Source organism: Acanthopagrus latus, chromosome 5 (genome assembly GCF_904848185.1).
Source record: "Acanthopagrus latus isolate v.2019 chromosome 5, fAcaLat1.1, whole genome shotgun sequence".
Lineage (NCBI taxonomy): Eukaryota > Metazoa > Chordata > Actinopteri > Spariformes > Sparidae > Acanthopagrus > Acanthopagrus latus.
Window position 1 is genome coordinate 15,582,652 of NC_051043.1, and position 16,011 is coordinate 15,598,662.

The 16,011-nt window shown below is 41.8% G+C and overlaps 1 protein-coding gene across 1 annotated transcript in view; it reads right to left on the reverse strand.

Annotated features, from left to right (window-relative positions):
- Positions 1–16,011, reverse strand: part of rasgef1ba (RasGEF domain family, member 1Ba) — a 109,271-nt gene that overhangs the window by 91,875 nt on the left and 1,385 nt on the right. The window lies entirely within an intron of this gene.

Consider the following 16,011-nt stretch of genomic DNA (forward strand, 5'->3'; position numbering starts at 1 on the left):
ATTGAGAACATATAATCTTGTAGAGAAAAGCAAAACAACTTGATCCCCTTAAAACAACAGATAAGTGAGCCAGAGTCCCTCCTGGCTGCCATCAATCCAAGATGTTTTGTTGCATTAACTCCACCTAAACGCTGTGAATGCAAAATGCAAATGGCTGCATTTAAACTGCGAGCATTAAGACGAATAGAAGCCATTAGTGGTATTTAAAGATGAACACGGTGAGAGTATTTCACAGGAGACGACAGAACAACGAATCCTAATGAGTCTTTAAAAGGCTCGACGTGATGCTCCCAAAGGAGTTATTTACAAAGAAAAAAACTCTGCAGAATGGTAATGAATTCCCAAATGGGGAAAGACACACACGCACGCACACAGAAATGAACAAACACACTTTGAACACTGAAAAGACATTGTTTGATGTCGAAATTCTAAGATTTTACATGCAGCACACACACACAACTGTGCACGCACAAACAGCACACAAATACACAAACTCACATAGACACACGCATGCACACGCGCGCGCACACACGCACATACACACACACACAGCATATCTTCCAGTGCAGCAAAGACATTGTTTGATGTAGAGAGTCTTGCCTTTTCTTTAACACACACACTGAATTACACACAAAAACATGCCCTCAAACCTTTGGATGATTTGATAAAAAGATGATTTCTCACCCACACACACACACACACACACACACACACACACACACACACACACACACACACACACACACACGCACACACACACACACACACACACACCTTTTAGCCCAACAAAGGTATTATTTGATCCAGAAAGAAAGAAAGCAGGAAGCAGCAGTAAACCTTCAGGAGGAAGCACGCTTTTATTTTACAAGCTGCACCATCTGGAGATTTTTGGGGGGGTTATGAGGGAGAGTAGGTGTGAGATTGGGGTGAGGCAGGGTGTATGGGTAAGGGAGTAAAGGTGACAGTTGAGCAGGTGGTCATATGCTGCACACATTTCTGCTGCACGCGAATGGTTTTCAGCTGACATGTCGATGGCTGGACGGAAGTGATTTATTTATCCCCGAGTTGACTGACGAGAACTTTGGAAAAAAAATCTATTTACCTTTGATACACAAAGCCAAGCATCTTTTCTCGGGGGATTTTTCTCAAGACTGGTTTCTTACATAAAATGCTGAAGCATGTTCCTGGAGTTTTCAAGAATAAACCGGTCTATCTGTTAAGAAATATATTTCATGCATTGAACACTGGGGGCATAGCTCCGTTACCGCAGACACAAAACAAAAATATGTGGAAATGAGAAGTCTGCTGAGACAGAAAGTGTTTATGTGGATCTAAATAAAACACAAACACTGTCTACAGTTTAGACCAACCCAGTCTCACCCAATGTCTTATTAATGACAGGGGTTTACATTTGGAAACGTGCATTTGAATACACATAATGCTGCAATATTAATAATTGGGACCGGTACGTCTTGTTTGCATGTGGCTGTTCCAACTTTACTCACATAATCTGAAATGCTCAGACCTTCCGAAAACTGACGCGATGCCCCCAGCAGCTGAAGAGGAGGTAGTCAGTATTGTGCATCCGTCAGAGATACTCGTTCAAAGTGCTTCTATATATTCTTATTCTTGCAGCCACACATCTGTACACATTGGGTAGTACATAACAATTAATTTCCAGTCTGCATCTTTTTTAACATTAAACACAGACTCCCCGATTCTTCAAGCTCACTTGCATGCATACAGCTACCCACAAATTAACAAAGCACAGGCAGATTCACGCTAGGCAGCACAAACTGAGGCAGAGATGTGTCTGCTCAAGCTGAAAACGTCTTAGATGGAGCAAAAAATGTGTTTTAACAACTTGTCTGAGTGGTGATGTAATGTACGGAGGTGGGAGCAAAAAGGACGAGAACTGGTGGGAAACAATTGAAACAAATGGACCTCTGAAACCAATCCTCCCACAGCCACATAGACAATTTGGCCCATGATATGAAGCCAGTAGCGAACAAAAAATATCTTAACTTGGTTTCTAGGAATGCAAAAATCGCTGACTGTCTCATCACAAACTTTACTGTTTAACCTACTCACTGTCATGATCTTGTTAATTCTTTGAAATCTAAAGGAAAAACACATCATCCCTCACTTATGACACTGCCTGAAGTGAAGCCTTTATTCTGCTAACATCTTATGTCAACAAGCAAATCAGTCTCTCACTCAGACAGAAAGAAATCCACATTGAAACTCACTGAAAAATGAAGTATTTATATACTGTATTTATATATAGATATATAGTTAGATAGAGAGAGACAGAGACAGAGAGAGACAGAGAGAGAGAGAGAGTTTCAGTGTCAGACAGCAAGGATCAGACAGTTCCATGGTTGAAACAAAAGAAAAGTGACACTTTTTTCTTTTAGTTTTACTCCTGCAGACAATTGCCGTGACCTTTAGAGGAATATTACATGGCAAAGTGGAGGGAGTCACGGTGGCCATGACTGAATGTATCTTTGATTGGAGCAGAGAGACAAGTCGCGGAGACGGTAGGGTGAGGAAAATGAGAACCGTAGGACGAGATGGAGAGAGAATCACCTCGCGTCTTTCCTGTCTGATCACAAGCACAGCAGGACGTTTTTGCTCTGACGTTCTAGTTTCAGGCATCTCATCCATCACTCGGATTTTTGTCATCTGTTGGCGGCAGTCAGGCTCGGAAGATTTGCGTCAAATGGGAGGGAAAATAGGCTATAAAGTCTGATCGCTGGGTGCACAGACACAGAAAAAGAAAGAACTGAAGATGTTACTGAGAGACAAATACAAGAGGGTGGAAGTTTTTTTTTATAATATTATTATTATTACGCTTGATTACTCCTAAACCATAAATAGCAGTTAGTGTAAAAAATATCCAGTTTTAAATCTCAGCCAGGTCACACCAAATCATCATCACCTGAACAACTAAGAATCATGCCTCCCCAGACCTTTTCATCGTACCTTTATTTTGTCTTTAGGTGATATTTAAAGTAGTTATTTACAAGTCAAACAAATTGCTTAAATACTGACTGGAAACTACCGGGACGTGCAACTAAATAAAACTTTGAGTAAATTAATAATTTTTTCAGGTTTGAACATTGTTGGTGACAATGTAAGCACGCCTACTCTTAAAATACACAATGGTCTCTAATGTAAACATCTTACATATCAAATTTTAAGTCAAATGTCTGACCAGACAGGTGTAGCTGCTGACTCGTATCTTCACATTAGCTTATACTGACATGTTTCTCTTGGACACGTAGTTTTGTTTAATCAAATCCTTGATTCTTCCTGTGTCCCTTTTTCATCGGGTTTTGTGTAAAATCAAAAATGGAAATGTCACCTACAGTCCTCTAGGTTGGAGTTGTGCCAGTGATGTCAGATCAGCTCAAAAGACTGAAGATAATCAGGGCTTAATAATCTTCCAGGTTAGATGAAATGTTCAACTCCACCAGTGGATGGATGAGAGAACAGGGTAGTCGGTGTTTGGATGGACACAGTTTGGTCTGAATGCAGCGAGGTAACTGCTGCATTTTCCTCCCGTCGGGGGTGTCAACGTGTGCGCCAATTTTATGGTCTCTGCAGCAGTCGGGTCAGGAGAAACACTCATTACCAAAGTGAAAAGTGGAGGGAAGGTCACAGCATCACCGAAATCAATTGGATTCTTTCTCTTGGGAGCGTGAACGTGTCCGAGTTTTCCTATATTGGTCACAGACAACAAACAACCAATTGACAGAGGTGAAAACACAACATACTGTTCTTTATCTGTTGTATTCTCACTTTGTTTTCTCTCAGGGGATCAGAACAAGAAGACGTTTGTGAGGAAATGTTCATTCAAGGTAACAGTTTCCTTTTAACCAGATCCTCTATCACTTAGTGAGCGGTGAGTGGTTGATTAGGGATTCATTTTAATATAAGATGAATATGTATATGTTTGTATTATTACCTCATTAAAATGCAGAATTTGAATTTATTCTCAAACTACATCATGCCATTTTAATGAGTTTAACCTTGAACTTTGAACTTTGTGTGGCCGGTATAACAGGATCGGCATAGGATAAGCATCTTATAGTTTAGATACATCCTACACAGCAACACATTGAGGAATCTGATAATAAGATGCATGTGATAGAGGAAAATATAAACAGTATTTTCTAAACTAACAGCGAACCAACACATTTAATCCACTTCAGCAGCTTGTCTGGGATCCTGCAGCAGTCGAAGTCTATGTCTGTCATTTCGAATCAACCATTCTAACCTCAACGACTCCGGCGACCCTTCCGTGCTGAGCCCCCCTCACCCCTGCAGGTGAGCCAGTTCAATGGGTCACACAGGCTCATCAGGAAAAGTGCTCGACCGCTGCGGAAGGTCAGATGATGAGATGTGTGTGTGTGAGAGAGCGAGGGTGTGCGCATAAAGGTCACATGAGACCTCAGTGCATCACTGCATTAATAAGGTATGAGGCGTCAACGAGGTCACGGCAGCCCTGCGTGTGGTGGGGGGGTCAGTTTCAACTTGCTGACCTCTTAACAGTGTTGGCTAACAGTGTTCACTAACAGCATTTACGTCAGCGCTGATGGGACTCAGTCACATGGGTTTATTGACACAAACAAACAATGTAGATGAGTGTTTTAGTGCGTGTGAAGTGATACGGAACAGCCACTGTTGAGGTCGTACAGTTCACTAGGAAAAGGAATGAAACAAGACCAATAAAAGTGTATTTACGTCTATTTTTTTTTTTCCGTTCCCAAGTCCATTTGACACCACGGGGGTTGCAGCAGGGGTCATATTACCCCATCGAGGGTGTTATGTTGTGGTTTTCTCTCTTGTGACAAATGTACTTACTGTAAGTCACTTTGGACATAAGCATCTGCTAAATGCCCTAAATGTAAACGTAAACATCATAACAATAGACTTAAGCAACACTATCGTTTAATGGAAAACATAATTTTACGCAATCACACAGTCGGGAATTTTTTTATCAGCTGTCCTTCCTGCATTTTGGCAGCTGTAACCAGTGGCGGGCTTGGGATGTTTTGGGGGCATAAAAAGGGCAGCACATGTACGCCAGAGAGAGGGGGGCAGAGCAGCATACAAAAAGTGCTGATATATTTATCATGAAGAGAGAGTTCTTCTCCAGGGTTTGCTCACTGGAAGGGCACCATAGATAAGGAGTTCCCAACCCCGGGGTCGTGGACTGGTGCCAGGCCTTGGGTCCTGCGCCCTAACCCTAACCATGTGAACATACTCATGGCTAGGGGTGAAAACCAGCTCCGTGTGACTGCTTAGCGTGATCGGGATTGTTAGGGTTGGTGAAGCCAGATAAGAGAAAAAAAAATAAAAATATCCTGGGAACGTTGACCTGGCTTCGTACTTCAGGCCTCTGCTTCCTCTGTGATTTCCCTTGCAGAGCTGTCCAGTAACTGAGACCCTCGGCAGCTGACAAGAAAGGCGCATTTGGACAGGGTTGTACCGTTCGGCCAATGCTTGTTAGCGCGAATAACCATCAGACTGCAGCCTGTAACTCCTGCATGTCCACAGGTATGAGTGTTATCATCTGTTTAAGCTGGTTTCAGAATGTGTGTCGAGTCACGAGAACATGTGAGTTTTTGTGGTTTTGCACAACCCTCCCCTCCACCCCTGAACTTCACCCTACACAACAGTCACTGTGTGAAAACACTCGAGACTCGAGCTGCTATTAACATGCACAGAGGCCCCTTCCTCGTTGTTGCAAATGCAAAAATGTATGCGTGTGTATGTATGCAATAGTTTTATCAAGCAAATGGTTGTGTAAGTAAGCGTGTGTGTGTGTGTGTGTGTGTGTGTGTGTGTGTGACTACCGATGAGCCTCGGCGTGTACTGTATGAGACACTGTTGTGTGCATACGAATGGAGGGGGGGTGTTCTCCTCCTGAATGCAGAGCGCATCCAGAGCATCTCATTGCTATTCATGTGAATGAGTCTCCTTGAATCAAACTGCAGCCAAAAGCATATTTGCACAGAGTTAAAATGCATGTTGTACTGGAAGAGAAATCTAGCCGAGATTCCCCCTGAATGAAATCTGTCTCACTCCATCACACCGCCTAATGTTTACAGAGTAACTATTGAACAACGGGGCCAGGGAGACGCTCCTGCCATCCTCACAGAGAGTTTTGAGCATATAGCACGTCATCTGACTGGCTTTTTCATTCCGCAAACTTTTACTTCTCTCCTTTGAACTTGAGCTACAGAAATGATTAAAAACTTCAAAGCAAGGTCCACCAGTCTCCACCAGCTATGGAAGAGATTCTCAAAGCTGCTGTCAAGTTACTGTAAGTTGATTTATTGATTTCTTGTAAACTCACACCAATGAGTTGAAGTTAGGTCTTTTAGAGTAAGTTCAAGAAGAGGCAATTAGGAATTTTATTAAAGCATAGAAAGTGCCCGCTGACAGATGCTTAAGCTAATGAGGTGAAAACTGCCTCGTGGGTGGATGCAATCATGTAATTGACGCACATTTTCGTCTTTGATTTTGGTGGAATTATCAGTGTGGATCTTGCAGACTAGAATTTGTTCTGCATTTTGAATAGAGGACGAGTTGAAGTTTTCGGTGCATGTCTTTATGATGTCCTGCTTGTGGGTATAGAAGAGGACGACTGTGTCATGCTGGTTAGAGATTATTAATAGAGATATTAAACTTATCTTAAAACATTTGATTATTTTTGGCAGCTGATTGGAGTTAGTGTGTGTTGCTTCTGATGATCAGTATTACTGCTTCTCCTAAGGTGGCTGACTTGGTAGCATCTAGCGGCGTGGTTGCAGATTACCAACCAACCAAACTGTAAAAGGGTCTCTGGAGCCACATTTGGTTAGTCTATTCTGGGCTACTGTGGGAACATAGTGGTGCAACTTTGTGGACTTGAAGCCTCTGTATAAACAAAAGACTCTTAAGGTAACAAAATAAACTTGGGGAAACAGGATTATGACTTTAACAAACACCCCTGACTGGAATCAGCTTGGGGACATTTCAGCCATGTGGTGCGTGTCGAAACACGCTAGGATGCCGAACTCATGAAAATCTAACCTGTACTCCTAAACCAAATCTCAACCATTTGAAGAAGAAATGACCTGACAATTGTCGGCACTCTGTGAAGTCCTCACTCTTGAGGTCTAAAAACCCCAAATCCTCACAAGGATAGTAGCATAAGAACACACATATACTTTAGAGTCCCTGATCCCTGTTTGCAGAATGAAGTTTATTTGACCTTTCTTCGCTGGAGGGTCAAAATAAATGACACATACATGCTGTCGAGCATGCATGACCAGCCGCAGTAACATACTGCTTATACAATGACTGACAGCTGGTGACGCCCAAAACTGCCGTGTGAAACTCCTCATCGCTCTGTTCCCTGCAGAGCCCTGCAATGACTAACCCCCAGTGTGGCTCCTTCACTCTGCCCTTCCCTTCCTTTCCTCCTTTCCTTATCCACTCCCCTGTCATGTTCACGCTGATATGATAACATGTGGTTTTTTGCATGTTCTACCAGGCAAGTTGACAAAGATTTCGATTTCTGACACTCGCAGTTATTGTTTAAAGTATGTGTTTTTAGCAGAAAATGCAGTGGTGGATTTTTTTTTTGCACCTTCAACAAAACCGTGTCAAAAGCGAACCTGTAAGGTAACAACAGGTTCAACATAGCTGCAGGATCTTCTACAGATTGAGGCTATCATATTCTCAATTCATCCTAAATCATCACATAAGATGATAAAAAACATCAATGGAAGTGTTGCTAACAGGTTTTTTTGCAGTAAAGATTATGTTTGTGTTCATATGACTTCATTTAAGCATTCTGATCCCATCTAAAAGTTACATGGCATCAGCCTTGAACTAAGGTCCTATTTTTACCATCAGTGGAACAATAATTAACCGTTTCTCCTCATATCAAGGGTTGTGCTTGATTTGAGGACAGTCAATAATAAGGAGGTGCAGTGGTAGTTTTTATGAGTCAGTGGAGAAATCGATGTCCCTCCCCTCCTCACTCTCACTCTGGGCCACATATTGGCATCAGTTTAAAAGTGAGCTGCACTTGGTTATATGTAGAACACCGCCCCCTTGTGGTTAATTTATCAGTGGGTAACCACAGGTAGGAGGCCAAGTTAAGGTATGCTGTATATTGACAGAAATATGTAGAGTGCATCCGGGAAAGGTTATTTTTATTCATTCTAACAACAAGCACCAGCAAACTCTTACTTTACTAATTAAAAATGTGTTAAAGGACAATCAGAGATGGGCACAAATACGCTTAAAAGATATCTGGTTACAAATACTCGCTTATGAAATATATCCAGATAAAATAAAAAAATATTGGTATAAGAAAATGTTTGTTTTTTTTACCTCTCTGTGTCTGAGAGGATGTTCACCACTTGCTACACTGCCAGTTTTTCCAGCCAGAAAATCCAAATCTTGGTAAGATGGTGTATCTTATCTGAAACTGAGGTTTGCCAGTCTGGCAGCCTGTCAACCGAGGCAATCGTTGCCCAAAAATGTACTTTTTTAATATCCCCTGGCTACAGTAATTTTCAAAAATTGCTTCCAAGGCCCATTAAAAGAAGTCTTTGAAATCCTCGCTTTTGGAGAAGAGTTACATCTCCTGGGAAAGTTGGGGGTGTTATTGATTTCTGTTCACTTTTCTTAGAGCTGGTATACAGCAGCTATTAGTGAAACTGTATCTTCAGGGACTTCCGGATGGGCTTCGCCATTCAGCTGTGGTGGTTGATAATTGACCACAAATAGCTGTGGATAATGGGAAAGCTGGTCACCCTTGTGTTTGGCACATTTAGAGGAAGCACAGCTGTTTGCCATGAAGGGAGAGGAGGCTCTGATAACAGTCTTCATCAACACAGTCATCCCTCTGCCAGGGAGGAAAAAAACCTCCCTGATTAGCAGTTTGGTTTGACTGACAGCTCAGTATAAAAGGGACCTTCTGCTGAATAACTGTCTTCTGCAACTGGCTCAGAGAAGACGCTTTGGTCCTGATTAAACAGACTCACGTACAGGGAAACCACACACACACACACACACACACACACACACACACACACACACACACACACACCTTGCTACATGGTTGGATGCGTGTAGTCCAACTGTTTTGCTCATGGACACATCAACAGCCTGTGAGGACAGACACAATCTTTGTGATTTTCCAGGACATTTCGAAGCCGTACACACTGAATACAAAACTGTGCATTTGTGTGTGTGCGTGTGTTTGTGTGTGTCGCTCTGCCATATACACACGGATGCCAGCATATACAGTAGTGTCATTACATGGCAGATCCTGCTGTGCTTTTGGATTGTCTTACTCACTCAGATCTCCTGATCACAACCCCACAGAAACCTCTCTTCTTTTGACACATTTCTTGACAGGTGAGACAGCTGCAGCTATAAAATAAATTGTAGACCAGGAGACATTTCACACACACACACACACACACACACACACACACACACACACACACACACACACACACACACACACACACACACACACTGAATGAAACAAATCTGTCTAGACTCCTTCTTGATCACACTTACAAAACAAACTGCATGTAGCAGCTCCCCTCCAAAAGTAGCTACAGCCAGTCCACTTCAGAGAAAGCACTGTGCTTTGCAACACATAATGACTATACAAGTTTTCCAAATATAGTCTGCAAATTCTATTTTAAAAAGGTACCTTGAATATTTTGGAAAATGCTTTTTTACTTAGATGAATGAAGACGTAGTCTCCTCTCACCCTTGCAATTCACTTAGTCTAGTACAAAGACTTGAAAAAAGGTGCCAAAAGCTCATCTGGCTCTGTCCAACAGGAACAGAATCCACCTTCCAGCAATTCTAAAGCTCATTATTTAAGGTATTTGCTCTGTACAAAAACTGAAGTCAAATTTAGTAAATAAAACACTGTTAATAAAATGACTTCCTGTCTTCTGCCACATGAAAGACTGACAACTATTACACACTTGTCTGTTCCTATTCTTCTATATTTGCTCTTTATACAAGCATAAACCTCATACAGATGGGGCTGTCAGGGAGATGGATCGACTTCCTGGGATGATATCCCTCTCCAAAGCACAGGAGACCGGCAGTAAAACACGATCTGTGCCTCACCTCATACTGTAGTGTCCATCTTTGTTGATGATTTACACCAGAGCTCAACTTTTTTTACTCTACAACACCTGACAATAAAACAAACTAGACTGCCCTTAAAGTGATGTAAATGTGCTTGAACGATAAACTCTTTTACATGTCACCAATGTCTAAAGAACTGATGGTAATACGCTGCCTTCCATTGTTACAAAGTCAATAGTTATTGAAGACTTGTAAAATTCATATTCCATACAAACGAGGGGCAACATATCACCAGAGTAACTGCTGCTGCCGAGTAGATGCCGTTCGATAGCTCAGTTAGCCGTGCAGCCACCAGTCTGGACTGGGATGTCGGAGTTGTATTATGCGACAGGGCGGGCCAGGGCTGGCTGATAAGCATGCCAACTTTAGTAATTATCTTGGCAAACCAGTACAAAAGCTGCCTCTGTTATTTCTTCATATTATGCTGACAATTTTGGCTGATAATTGAATGATGTAAACTTAAATTCTTACGTTTTGCATCTTAAGCGATTTGAATTCAAATCCACTCGACTGATGAGGAAACATAAACCGAAAGTCATCTACCTTATCTGAGTGGAAGCTGTGTCGTTTCTCTGCCTCATTCAGCGATTTCAATGGTTGTCATAGTGATAGGAGCCTTTAAAATTTTTATTTTTAAGACTACCTTGGCTCTCCCTATTCTCTGGCTTTATTTTCTGCTTGCCAGATACTTTCCTTTTCTCTGCTTCTCCCTCCCCGCTCTCACACAGTCACAAAAAATGACTTGTAAACATGGTACAAACAAACGCATGAACGCCTGCAAACTTCACATATTTTGGCTTGCTTTTTGCTCAGATACACAAAGGGCGGCTGACACTCATGTCTGAAGGCTTGTGCAGACACACACACACACATACAGAGTCATTGTACCAAGGGTTACATCTCATGAAAATACATACTGTGTAAACACACGCGCACACATTTTTATGTTGGTTTGTGATCAGTAGGAATTGCTGTGTTTCCCACACATAGATGTTAATTGGGGAAGCCAAGTTTTTTTGGTGGGGCGGCTGTAGCTAAATCACAGATGATGGATGGATTAAGTTTTTTGGTGGCCCATTTTAGCATTTCATACTTTTTTAAATCTGTCCCATTGAATAACACCACCCGCAATGGCCATCAACTAATATTCCTCCATTGTATTCAAAAGAAACATTGAGGAAAATGCTGCATTAACATAAAAAATCATATTGTTCATCTGTATCTGTATGTTGTGGATGATTATGTGTTATAGAGAAAGAGGAACAGAAAACAACTGACAACTAAGTGGTGGTGATTTTGGTCTGTGGTGGAAAGGTTGGTTCCTCTCATGTCCAATTGATATTCTAACAACTGTCCCCCTTATTTTTCTACACATAACCACTTGATTCATATTCAGCAACATGCTGCTGCAGCCTTGATTTGTCACAAATAATTACAAAAGCATATTTATTGGCATAAACATCATAAACAAAATTAATCTCAACAGATGAAGCATTAGAATTTAATTACAGGGCACATGATGCCCTGTTGCACCGTGCGTCCTTGTCTTCTGAATACATTAACACACACACACACACACACACACACACACACACACACACACACACACACACACACACACACACACACACACACACAAAACCTCTCTGGACCCAGAGCAGACAGTTATGCAACACATCATCCCTGATGATTATATTTCACAGTTTAGTGATGTCTGATGTGTTGGAAAAGTGGAATGTGTTTTTATTTTTTTCACCCCTGCCCCTCAAACATCCTGAGTCCACTTATGATTATGGGGAGGCTGTTTTAGTCCTCTGTTAGTGACTATCAACCTGTTGAAAATGTAGACAGTAATGTAAGCAAAGTATCACCATATTAAAGTAACTTAATTATTCTCCATTACTTCTGGATTGTCTAAATGCCAATCAGAACATAAAAAAAAAATCAATAACATAACTTTTATGTAATCTTACTGACAAACATTTCATCTATAAGAATACACACTTGTGTATCTGGGTTCACTGGAGACCAGAGGGATGCTATGTGAGACTAACATATCATTCTTCATTTCAAAATTTTAATCCTGATAGTAATCCCCTTTCTTACTGACTGTCTTACTGGAATACAGCTAGCTTTTTTTTTCGTGGCATAAATAGGTATTCCTGTTACATGTACTCCATCACTCCCCAAGCCTGCTTCGGTATGAGCGTGTCCGTACGTAGAACAAAAGCAGGTATTTACGAAAGTTACTTTTGTGGTTTCTCAGTGTCTCAGTGAATATGGACCTGAAAGACTGTACACGCTTGAGTTTTCCATGGCAACACACTGAACATACCAAAACCACTGCTGTGGATTTCTCTGAAACTTGCATAGGCATCTTTTCAAACGCGCAGACCAGGCCTTGAGAGTACAGTGATGTTAATCTTTTTTCTTTGCCCTTTGAAAACCGCATACCGCTTGAAAAACAAGCTCCCTCGTCTTGAATAAAGCTTCGCTTAAAGGCTGCAGAGAATAAAGAGGGGAGAGAGGGAGGAGAGAGAGGGGAGGCCTGGCAGCGGCAACAGACAGTACGTGAGTGAATGACGAGTCTGCAAGCTGAGAGAGAAGGAACATGAAGGGAGAAACGTGGCAAAGCGCACGGAGGAAAGTGAGCGAAAGACAAAGAGACGCAGGGAAACGTTTATAACAGCGAGTCAAAGAAGGCCGGGTTTGAAGAAACGCAAGCTTTCATTTTACACGACAGGAGTGTTTTCATGGAAATCTGTCAACAGTGACAGTGCGACAGTTGTGATTTACAAATGGTAAAGCTGAAAAGGAAAACGCAAATGAACTTTGTCGCCATTTAATTTTCCCCTTAAAACGCCTAAGAAACGTGACCTCAGTGGCGCACATTTGCTGATGGATAGCTATCAAACTCAGCTGCAGCACAGTGAGCTTTATTAAACAACATGTGTTTATCAGCTGCAACTTGATTTTCTATTCACCACAATGAAAGTCAACCCTATGTTGTCAATAAATGAAGATTCACTATTATAAATGCAATAAAGTTAAAGCTTCCTTTAAGATAAAGACAGTGAATGTTACATGAAACACTGACAGAGCGGCATCCTGGACCTGTATAAACACACTGCCACTATCCCTTGAGAACTTGAACCTCACATCCGCACCATCTGCCCTCTGCCTTGTCTCATGTTCACATGATGCACATGACCGATTCATTATAACCCTTAAAACGACATGAAAATGAAGGGCACGATTTTCTAAAACCTCCTTTCAGAATTACACATCTCGGACCTTACTTGATCTTTCTGAAATCTAATGTTTCACTTAGAAAAATAGCGGCATTCTCCTCCTCAGATCTACTTGTGGTTAAAAAAAATACCTCTGTGATTTAGTCTTCTCTGGTCTTCGCAAAAGGCAAAGAAGATAAAGAACGTTCAAAATTAAAGCAGCAGAGGAAGAGATACCCCAACGCTATGAATCACGTTATTGTGGAAATTGGCCAACATCTTTCAGTCTCCAAGTTGAGGGTTTGTCACGTTTTCTTCTTAAAAAAAAAAAAAAAGCAAATGGGGAGTGTGGTTGAGCTGCAGTGGTGACGTCTTCAGGATTTCTTTCTCAGAATCTGTTAAATCCTGTCAGAGCCACAGGTGACATTATAAAACTGTTTTTGCAGACTGAAATAGTGCCACGAAAAGTAAGCTGTTCTTATTTATTTTATCTTGTGTTTCCAGGTAACACTGCGGTTGGCCGGGGCAAAAGTAAAGCAAGGTTAAACTTTTTTTCTATCAGTCTGAAGCCATGTTGGGAGCCACTGGATTCTCCTCACCGCTGCTGTGTAGGTTTGACTTCTCACACCATTATCGTTTGTTTTAACCAGTTTATGTTAACTCTTAGTAAAACTGCTTGTGACTCAGCCTCTGTGTCTTCTTGTGCCATCAGCCTGGAGCTGGTGCTTTAGCAGTGACACTGTTCGTCTTGGTAAGGTGGCATTTAAAGCTCAAGTTAAGAGTTTTATTTGAAGATGAAGTTTCACAACAGGCCAAAAGGCAACGCCTGACATTGATGAGCGGCACAAAAATACAGCAATATTAATGTAAAAAGAACTAAAAGGAGAAAGCAGATGTGAAAAATACACATAATTGTCTAGAAACAGTTTTTTGTGCTTTGACAATCTCAATAAATGACCCCTCAAATTCATCTGGCCACACATCCTCAGATCTGTCACTGCTACTCGTCTCTACCTGGAGAAAACCAGTGCTGCCTGCTGCCTGCAGTCGGAGGTGCATCTATTCAATAGATTCAAGTTTTCAGGTGGAATTGGAGATCAGGCTTTACGTAACAAATCTAATCTTCGTCCTCAGTAAAGCCGAACTGGGCAGGTCATCATTTCATTTTCCCAGAGGTTACTACGATGATCCTCTCTGACACATTTCTGAGATGATTTAATACGTGACTCACACACAGTGTGTGTTAGGCAGATTGAGATGATGCCTGATGGATTAACAATCATGTGGTGGCACTGGATTATGGCTGGTGTGTGTGTGTGTGTGTGTGTGTGTGCGTGTGTGTGCGTGGGTGTGTGTGTGTGTGTGTGCGCGTGTGTGTGTGCGCGTGTGTGTGTGTGTGTGTGTGATGAGAATAAAATCCAAAACAGTTTTTCATTAATAGCTTAGCTGATGTTATGCAATGCATGTCAGGTCCCAGTTTTAAACCAAGACAGAAATCACAGACGCAAAGATGAATCACGGTTCCTTTTTGGGACATTTTTCTTCAATGGACTCAGAGACATAAATATTACATTATTACACAACAACACGCAACACACCTAATCTGTTTTTTTCCTGTGTCTCTTTATCCCCATTCGTCCATGTTACCTCATTCTTTGGTAACAACAACCTGTGACTGTAATGATGAATAAATGACATGAATATCTTTCTTGACAGAGAGGTGTTGACCACGGAATGCATCAAATAATATGAAAAAAGACCATTTTAGGTGCCTTAACCTCCAACAAATTTTCCCGCCAGACTCCTGTTTTTCATTGCCCTCTCCCAGTTTCCTCCCCGGGTCACAATTCTGCTGTATTTCACCCAATTCTTCACACTTTTATAACAACCCGTTTCTGGCCCTGTGCTGCCTGTAGTCTGCTGCACTGTCACGCCTCGTCCTCCTCAGCGAGGAAGAAATGGACAGAGAAATGAAGAGGAGAAAGAATTTTTAACAAAATTCAGACGCCCTGGAGGGAAGAATCCACGTTTCTTAGAATAAGGTTTTAAGGAAGGGGCTGTAAAATCTGCCACAATGATGTTTCTGTCAAACACCACCTCGTCACCCAGGGAGAGGCTGACACACATGCACAGACACTAAGGGTCAGGGGCAAAACATAAGTGAATGAATGAATGAAAAGTGATGAACATCAATCTATGCCACAGATTTGAGACCTGATGCTGATGGGGTTAAAGGACACTTCTGTTTTGGGGGCAACTTATAAAAAGTCAAACGCACTCTGTGATGATTTTCCTAAATTCACAAGACTGCTGATAGCAATTTAAAAATGGGTCTACACAGTTTTATACACTGGCCGATCGCAGTCACCAGACATCCAGCTCCTCCCTACTCCATAACAGGTCCATCGAGGGCACGGCTCTGCTCAACTCGGTGCAATAAACTTGGTGACAGAAAACAAATCAGCGCGGCGCGGTTTGACTTGGTGAGGCCAAAAGTGCTGGGGGAGAAACAGCACAACTATGCTATGCGTCAGTGTATACTCCAGCACAGTGCATAGACATCTTTGACATTGGCACCGTTGTGTTTTCACAC